This window comes from Pteropus alecto, unplaced genomic scaffold (genome assembly GCF_000325575.1).
Source record: "Pteropus alecto unplaced genomic scaffold, ASM32557v1 scaffold40, whole genome shotgun sequence".
Classification (NCBI taxonomy): domain Eukaryota; kingdom Metazoa; phylum Chordata; class Mammalia; order Chiroptera; family Pteropodidae; genus Pteropus; species Pteropus alecto.
In genome coordinates this window covers 17106334-17116202 of record NW_006431919.1, presented here as the reverse complement: position 1 = coordinate 17116202, position 9869 = coordinate 17106334, and positions in this window count along the sequence as shown.

The window sequence follows — 9869 nt, the reverse complement described above, 5'->3', positions numbered from 1 at the left end:
AGCAGGAGGAAGGAAACTGAGGCACAGAGAGGACCATGCCCAGCGCTGGTCCATTCTGCACAGTCTGCTAGCACCATTGCCGTGGGACCAATGGCACCACCCGCTCTGGGCTTCGTCAAGCCCCTCTGGTCTCTTGACCCCACAGAAGCCTCTGTGAGCCATCTCTCACTCTGTGCCTTTGGGTCACCTCTTCCAGAGTCAAATTCCGCACAGGTAGGGGGTTGCTGGGTAAAACACAGGGATATCCAGTTAAGTTTGCATCTTGGATTTAAAAAAAATTTTTTTAGTAGAAAAAATGGTTGTTTATCTGAAATTCAGATTTAACAGGGGTATCATCCTATGGTTTTATGTGCTACCCAGAGTGTCACGCTCTGCTTTAGGTTGGTGGCAGGGGATGTCTGCCCCTTCCACTTCTGTGGTAAGAATGCCAGTCTTGGGCAATTGGATTGATTGTGTTGTTGGATGTAAAATAGCCAAAAAAGCCAAATATCACCTGCAATTCTTAAAACCTTCCTTTTTTGTTAAGTCACCTGCCTGACTTGTTTTCAGAGCTGGGCCTCGAGGGCAGGAATGACTCACTCACTCCTTTCCTGGGCTCACTTTTCATAACACAAAAGATGCTTCCTCCTCACCCTCCTCACCCTCCTCACCCTCCTCACCTGGTCCTCTTGGAGGCAGAGAGCTATAGGATCGTTTTGGAAGGGCCCTGACGTCTTTACCAGTGAGTCCTCGTCACTCAGGGACAGGCGAAGGAAGGAGCTGGGCCGGAACGGAAATAAGCTAGGGGGCTGACTGTCTAGACAGAGCTCCATCCTCTGGACGGGGAGGAGGGTGGACAGAAGCGGACTTTGGTCCAAGCTGAAACTGAAGCCATCACCTCCGTCTTCCCCAAGCCATCCTCAGACTCCACTGTCTGGGCGGTAGCCAGCATCGGCCTGGGGCTTTCTTGCTCCAATTTCAAAGGATTCATGCTTCCACCAAAGGGAAAGCTTGAGTATTCACAGCGAAAATTCTAACAAAAGGGAAGAAAGAGTGAGTGAAAATGAATATTTTAGCTCTAAAGCTTTGGCCTGGGGTCAAGTTTAGAAAGAAAAGCATCTACTAATTGAAAAAAAACATCATTTTTTGGGGTTCTTAAATCAAGGAAAACAGGTGCAGGTTTGTGGTTTTAGAGAGAGTATTTCTTTTGGAAAAAAAGAAGAGAAAGTGCCCCAGATTAGGTCCCTCCAAAGCCAGCAGACTGACTTTTCAGCCCTTAATTACTTAAGAGGTGATTGAAAAGATTAGCTGAGAAGTTAAAAGATCAACTCGTACCTTTCTAGGTAACTCTCCAGATCTCTTTCTTTCTTCATTCATTTTTCCTTTTCAGGGCCGAAGAGAGGACAATTGTATACAGCAATTTTGATAACATTCTCTCACAATACTGTCCATTCCTAGTCCTGTCTCTTCATACGAGCTAGTGTTTCTTCGACAGAGCTGGTGTTTCTTCTTTGCCATTCCAGTGGTGTATTTTTTTAGGGTTTTCTATGGTTGTGAAGGAGCAGAAATTATAACGCCAAGAGCATCTTGGAAGAAGAGAGCAGTGTCCCCGTGCCTACTGTGTGTTGGGTGGTTGGACGTGTCGCACGTCTGTGTCCTGACAGTACAGCATGCGAGGTCAGTGAGGGCTTTTTCTTTCTTCGGTTTCTTTTGCTGGCTGAGGAAACGGGGCCTCAGAGAGAAATGACATGCCTGAGATGGCCCGGCTAGAAAGGATCACAGCTGAACTTGAAAGCCAAGTCCATCTGACGATCAGACACTTGTTCCTTCTGTCTCTCTGTGTTACCTCCCCTCTTGGTAAGCATGGGTGGCAAGTCAGGCTAATGGCTACGAAAATATCCAGACGCTTTTTTCTTTGAAATAGGTCACAGCATTTTCCTGTCTTAAGGAACTATTCAACAGGTTTGTTTTCAGTCAAACATATAGTATCGCCATGTTTTTAGGGGAGATTTTGAGTGTCCTGTTCCTGATCAAGAAAGGCAGTCAGTGGAGCCTGTTTCCTCAAGAAACTTTGATCATGTATTAGTTATCTGTTGCTCTGTTACAAATTACCCCAAAATTTAGTGTCTTGAGATCACAACATTTATTATGTCACAGCTTCTGTAGGGCAGGAATCTGGGCACCGCTTAGCTGGGTCCTCTGGCTCAGGGCCTCTCACAGGCTGCAGTCACGGTGTCGTCCAGGGCTGCAGTCATCGGAAGGGTTGACTGAGGATCTGCTTCCAAGCTCCCTGATATGGCTCCTGGCAGGTTTCAGTCCCCCGTGGATTGTTGGCTTCACTCTCTCACTGGCCGATGGCCCGAGGGTACCTCCAGTTGCTTGCCACGCGGGCCTCTCCGACATGGTCACTTGCTTCATCGACGTGTACAGCGGGGAAGGCAGTAGGAGAATTATGTCAGCAAGAGGGAAGGCACAGTCTCTTATATCCGAAGCATGGGAGTGATGTCCCATCATTTTTGCTGGACTCTGTTCATTAGGAACAAGCCACTAGGTCCAGTCTGCACACGAGGGGAGGGGATGGAACAGAGTATGAGACCCGAGAGGCAGGGATCGCCAGAAGCCACCTCAGCAGCTGCCTCTCCCACAGCAGAGAAGTGGAGATGGTCGTCATGACACCAGCAACGAGGCTGGTGGCGGTAGCTGGCACCGATTGGGAGCTTTGACGTGCCAGGCCCTGGGCTAACTCTCTTCTGCGCATTGTCTCACTTAATCCCCGCACTACTTTTTGAACTGGGAACTTCCTTGAGTTACTGTAGCAAAGACACTGGGCTCCGCTCTGCTGGTTCCTCTTCCAGGGACCCTCCCTGTACATGACGCAGACCCTTGACCTAAACCCGCTGAGCTGCTTGGGCCAGAACAAGTCCCTGCTGAGACAGGAGTGGGAAAAATGAAGCTGAACTCACTACTCACCAGAAGATTGCGAGGGAATGCAACCAGAAGCCATTTCTTACACATCAGATTAGAAAAAAAAAAAAATTTTAAGTTGGTGAGAGTGTGGGGAATTCTCATGCACGGCTGAGAGACTATAAATTTGTACTGCCACTTTGGAGGGAAATTTGGCAGGATCTATTAAAATTTTAAAAGGACATAAAAATAAAAAATGTGCGTAGCCTATGACCCAGCTATTACACTTTTGAGTGTCTACCCTAGAGAAATACTTGCACATGTGCACGAAGAGCCATAGACAAGAATTCGCATTCCAGTGTCGTTTCTAAGAGCAAGTAGTAAATAGTGAAACTGAAAACAGTCTAAATGTCCACCAGTTTTAAAGATGGCTAAACAAATTGTGGAGCATTCATACCAGGGAAAACTATGAAGCAGGTAAAGAGAATGAGGTAGATCTATAAGCACGGCGGGGGAATAGCTCCAAAACGTATTGTCAAATGAGAAAAGCAAGTTGCAGAATGTAGAAAACCCTCAGTATGAGACCATGTGTGTAACCCCAACACACTGTTATGTATCAGATGTACGTAATGCAAATATGTATGTAGTATACATGCGAATACAAATGTATCAAAATGCCTGGTGTGCAGGATGGTCTGGAAGGGTCCACACCAAACTCGTAACAGGAGTGGAGGGCAGGGTAGGAGACTAGAGTCGAGCAGTGGTCAAAGGAGGCTTCAGCTTTGTTTGTAATACTTTCGATGTTTAAATTTTAAAGAAAAAGTTTGATAGCTTTACTGATGTCAGCGGAGCCTATCTCTTAAAAAGCCTCACTAGGAGCCCAACCCAGTGATTTCCCTTACATCGTATTGGCCAGAATTGGGTCACGTGGTCACTCTTCGCTGCAAAGGAGTCTGGGAAGGTGAATTGTTTTTAGCTTGGCTAGAAGAAGAAAGCAAGAAAGAAGAGAGTTGTGATTGGCTGTTGAGTGGCCAATTAAAAACATCTTTTTAGTTACCCAACCTCCACACATGCCTTGCTTTCTATGCATATGTTCTAGAGTATAGTCCAAAGTCCAACGTCAGGTATTGCATCCATCCTGAAGTTTGGGATGTCTGAGTAGTGCTGTGCAGACCCACCCACCGGGTCCAGGTGTAAGAGGGTATGTGTATCTGTTAGCTACATCTGAGACAGATATTGAGGTGGGTGTCTTTTTTGGAGGCTGCACAGCTTCAGCAGCCCATTTCTTCTTGGTATGATTTGACTGCCAAAGATTATTTTTAGGGTTTAACAGTCAGAGGCTATCATAGACCAGGCTCACATTGTTTTGGAAATATACGTTCCTCAAAATGTAATAGAGGTCCAGTCTTTGATTTCAGATTTCCCTGCGTAAGTAACCACAGCAGAAGATTTCACTAGATGTAGTTCGTAAGCCTGCCGTGTCTCATCTTTTATTCATTCCCTCTGTGCTCTGCCCAGCCCTCCAGCCCTTGGTTGGCTGATTCTTGGGGGTATTTTAAAATAATAACCTAGGATGGAGAGACACCTCCTTTAATTCGATATTTGCATGTTGGCGCTTCTCCTTTATTTGGCAGAGAACTTTGAAGGGAAGGTTCTAGATAACTAACAACATGAGGTACTGACCTAATTTCCTGCTAACACTGTAGCTTCATTGGTGTTACTTGGGTTTTTTCAACTGATAAGACTTCGAATTATGGGATTCTCAGTCCATTTAGATTATAGGCTACAACCTTAGCAAAACTACGTCCTTCTCACTGGCTTGCAGATTGGCTAGCTCCAGTCTGAGATCATTGCTCTCATAAGACTTTATTAAAAATGGTAAGAAGTATCCAGTAGACTAATATTCTGGAGTTTTTCTATTATTTCTTCTGGCTCTATAACTCCAATTGGCAAAGCAGGCGCAATATGGCCAGATGTTTGCTGCTGCATAAAAAGGGCCATCTGCTTCAGCCAGTAATGATCAGATCCTTTTCCCCACCCCCCTCCAACCCCCACGTTTTAAGTTCTAATACTTTCATCGTTTCCATCCTGGTACCATTTTTAATTTTTCTAACCAGAGATAACTTGTAGTTATGTGCAACAGACATTCACTCTGGCTTATTAAGCAGGAAAGGAGAATAATTAAAGGATATTGGGGAATTTAGAATTGTTGCAAGGACTAAAGAATCAGGGTCAAGGTAAAGTTTCTGGAAATAATGTCCCTAAAAATGCCGGGGAACTGATAGGATGAGAAAACCGTTGCCATTGCAGTGACTTAACACTGAATGCTATCGCTTACAGCGCCGGCAGGAACTCAACCTCTGTTGAGTTGAGTACAAGAGCATCACACTGTCTGTAGTGATGCTCTTCCTGTGCCGGAAATTTAACTGGTCAACCACCACCACCCTTGCAACCAGATGCCCCTGCTACTACCTGCACCATACCTTCTTGTCCATGTTAGTTACTTTATGTTGAAAGTCTGCACTTTCAATATGGGCCTGTGGCTAGGTGTAAAGGGGCTAGAGAAACCGGTTTTCTAAATTCTGTTGGGGGGAGGAATGATTCATAAGGCTGAAGAGTCTATAAACATGATATTATGATTCATAATAAAAAATATATATTTGGTCTTCCTCCCCATTTCCTGCAGAGAGCTCCTAAAACCCTTGGGATTTCCTAAGTAATAAGCAGTAAAGGTGTCCTTTGTTATGTTAAAGAGGTGACTTTTGGTAAGCTCCTAGGTAACTAAGGATGGAAGCTGGTTGCCAGGGGAACCAACCAGGTGATTAGAGGATTGGAACTTTCAGCCCCACCCACTGACCTTCTGGGGAAGGAGAAAGGCTGAAGATTTAGTATAGTCGCCCAGGGCCGATGATTTAATCAAATGTATGTAAAATAATCAAACACCTATGTTATGAAGCTTTCATATGAACCCAAAAGGACAGGGTTCAGAGGGCTTTGGGGTGGTGAACACGTGGAGGTGCACTAAGCAAGCCTTCTCTCGATCCTGGAGGGAAGCATTACTCACTCTGCAAAGTTGCTCACTGCAAACACAGCCCTGAGTCAGGCCTGGGAAGGAACGGTCAGATCTTTCCATTCCCAGCACACCGAGGAAGAACATGCAGGCCTGCTCAGGCCTAAGGCAAAGCGCCTCTGCCAGCAGCTGTTCCTCCCCAGACCTCTGATTCCTTTCCGTGGAGAATGGTGTTTAGAAAGCAAGATGATCTACTCATTAGATGTACTCATTCCTATTGAGCTATGTTTGCTCCTAGATGCTCTCAGAAGACAGAGCTGGGGAATACGCACACATGCACGCACACGCACACACACTTATGCTCGTCTGTCTGTCTGTCTGTCTGTCTATCTATCTATCTATCTATCTATCATCTATCTATCTATCTATCATCTATCATCTATCTATCTATCTATCATCTATCATCTATCTATCTATCTATCATCTATCATCTATCTATCTATCTATCATCTATCATCTATCTATCTATCTATCATCTATCATCTATCTATCTATCTATCATCTATCATCTATCTATCTATCTATCATCTATCATCTATCTATCTATCTATCATCTATCATCTATCTATCTATCTATCATCTATCATCTATCTATCTATCTATCATCTATCATCTATCTATCTATCTATCATCTATCATCTATCTATCTATCTATCATCTATCATCTATCTATCTATCTATCATCTATCATCTATCTATCTATCTATCATCTATCATCTATCTATCTATCTATCATCTATCATCTATCTATCTATCTATCATCTATCTATCTATCTGCCTATCTCCATGAATTCACACTGTTATCTCCAACCCAATACCACAGGCTCATTCTAGTTTTCTGCTTTTCCACATTTGTAACATTCTTCTCTGGCAAGGAGGAACCCAGAATATATTTACTCATTTGCCTGATGCTCCTGCAATTTCATCCCTGCCACTGCTACCCGCCCTCCAGTCACAGGGGTGGCTTCCTAACCACGTGGGTCCCTCCACCCCACGTGGAGGCCCTACTCAGCCCAGTCAAACCCCAGGCCCTGCGCCGGCCCCCTGCAGCTGCCACCCGTCACGGGGCAGGCCGCTCTCTCCCGCCCCCCGCGCCAGGCTGCCACCACCATCGCCTCCCTGCTGGGATCTGCCTCACCCAGCTGGTGAGACACCCTCCTGCACTGACACTCATGCTCCAACACCCTGGGCCGGGCCACTGCGGCCCCCTGTGTACACTCGCTCTTCACCTTGCTCAGCTCTGGGACTCCCCCCCTCCGCTTCTGAAGATGCCTACCTTGCTGGGCCACATCTGACAGCTTCTAGGAAGGGAAGGAGAGGGGAAGGGACCTCACGATCGTTTTTAATGGCTGCAAAACACGACATTATATGGATGTCATCTAGTTAGCCTACCCGCCTCCCAGCTGTATTAAGTAGAGGTTGTTTTGTCTTTTCCCCTTTCTAGACACCATTCCAGGAGTCTAAGCATGAACACAACTCTCTCTGCACCTCCCTGACTTAATTAGGGCCAATTCCTAGAAGGGGACTAATCCCTGCGTCAGAGGGTATGACCATTTGTAAAGCCCCTGGTCTTTGTAGCTCAGCTTCAGCGTTCATCTTACAATCTACACACCCTTGAATAAATAAACAAGCGTGACTCTGTACCAGAGACGGCTTCGCATTTTCTACAGATGATAGTTGTTTCACCGCTGGATGACATCACCTCCCTTCTTACCCTAAGATTGATGTGGGAAATTCTGTATAAATACTCGGCATCAACAAGCCATTGTGTCACCAGACCTCTTAAAGATGGGCAGCTCGCTGCAGTGCGGCTGGCCCAGCCTGCGTGGGACAGGCGCCCGTGATTTATAAGGTCCAAACATGAAGTCTTCAGGAAAGTTGGTGAAGTACTTTATAGGTCACCTGTATTTTTCCTACCATAGATGTTTTGACTCACGGGTTTCCTTTATGTCACTCTGTCCATAGTCTAGGTATTATTAAAATAGAATAAAGAAGTTACTGTAGCAGAGGCTGAGTAGCACATGGGAGGCAGTTTGTGATTCTAAATGAGAGAAGAAAGAAATAACAGGCGAGGGAATTAATTAGGACAAACATTGGCAGCCAGGCAACCAAGAATTCATTACATGAGGGTCACCGGCCTGGCTTTGCTGCTCGGAGCTGAGGTAAATTCATTTGTACATTCATTCAACAAACATCTACCAGGCCCTGACTCTCTATTCAGGCCCTGTCCTAGGCACTGGAGACCCAAGAGAAAAGAGACACTATCCCTGTTCTCAAGGGGTTCACAGTGTAGAAGAGGAGAAGCCAGTTCAGCAGTGCAGTATCTGCCGGCGCTCCTGCTCCAGCTTGGCGAAGGCTCTGTGGAAGTTTGAACAGGGCGCTTGAAGTCACAAAGGTACCTGTTAGGGGGCGGAGGCGGGCGGTTTTTCCAGGCGGAGGAACCAGCTCAAGCAAAAGCGCACGATTTTGTCAGCTTATCACAAAGATTCAGTGCGTACTTTCCATGTGTTCAGCGCTGTTCCGGGGCTGCATGGGGAGTGAATTTCATCCTCCGCATGTTAATTGGGGAGGTTATAAGCAAACTGCCTGCATAAAATTATTAAATGCTCTTCTTCCGCTTCCAGGAGACATTCAAAATGTTTTGCCTAAGCATATAAGGCTGAATCGGTTAGCATTTGGCATACCACAATAAACATTAATTGTTCTTGCTCGTGCACCTGTGGCTTGGCCGGGATGTGGCGGATGTTGGCTGAGCCCAGATCGGCTTGACTCTAGGCCGTGTCTTGTGTCCCAGGCCTGTCCCATCTATCTCATCCTCCTCGGATTGGTAATTGCCTAAAGCGAGTTCTCGTGGCAAAAAGCAGGAGGACACGAGCACAGTCCTAATCTTGGAAGCACAGTTCGAGCCTTTTCTCTCCTCACGTCTGCTAGCAGCCACAGGGCAAAGCGAGTCACGCGGTTGATCCCAAACTGAAGGGACCCTGAGGGGCATGGCGCGGTGGGCTTGTAGAACACATCCTCTGCAACCCGGCCCCTGCATGCCTCATCCGCCTCACCTCCCTTTTCCCTCTGGCACCTCTGCTGTAGCCACCGAAGACCACTTGGCGTCCCCCGGACATGTCATGGCTTTTTGCCCTCTGTATCTGCATGTGCTATTCTGTGGGCCTGGAGTGCTGTTCCCGGCCTCGTCCACCTGGTCAACCCCTTCATGTCATTTCTGAGTAAGCAAGGCCTGGCTCCAAGGATCAGGAGACGTTTTTGTCTCTCCGTACCTGTGGGAAGGGGTATTTGGGGCCCGTCTTGGTGCATGGTTCTCTTGTGGCTGTTCTTTTTCTTTCTTTCTATCCCCCTATTCCTCCCCTTCCCTCGTCCTCTCATACTTATCGTCAGTGTGCACTGATGTGATGATATTAAGATGAAGATTTAGAGTAGGGATAGGTGGCCTTACTTTGACCTTGAACTTTGTCTGGCGTGCTCTGCATTTTATAAAGGTCACCCGAGATGCTGTTTCTGAAATGGTTTCTCTGTTTCTCTTCTGTTCTGGCTCCTCAGGTTCCCTCTGAGGAGTGGATGGTGGTCGTGGTAAAAGGCAGGATCCAGGCATGTCTGGGTCCCTGGCAGTGATATCATCAAACGTTCCCAATTCGCTTCACGTCAACCTCAGGCGTGAACAGGTAACACAGAGTAGCTGTCAACAAGTTTTGGGTGGGTGGGTGGATGGACGGATGGAAGTTACATGGAGATGGATGGATGGATGGATGGATGGATGGATGGATGGATGGATGGAAGTTACATGGAGATGGATGGACGGATGGATGGATGGATGGATGGATGGATGGAGGTTACATGGAGGAGGATGGATGGATGGATGGATGGATGGATGGATGGAAGTTACATGGAGATGGATGGATGGATG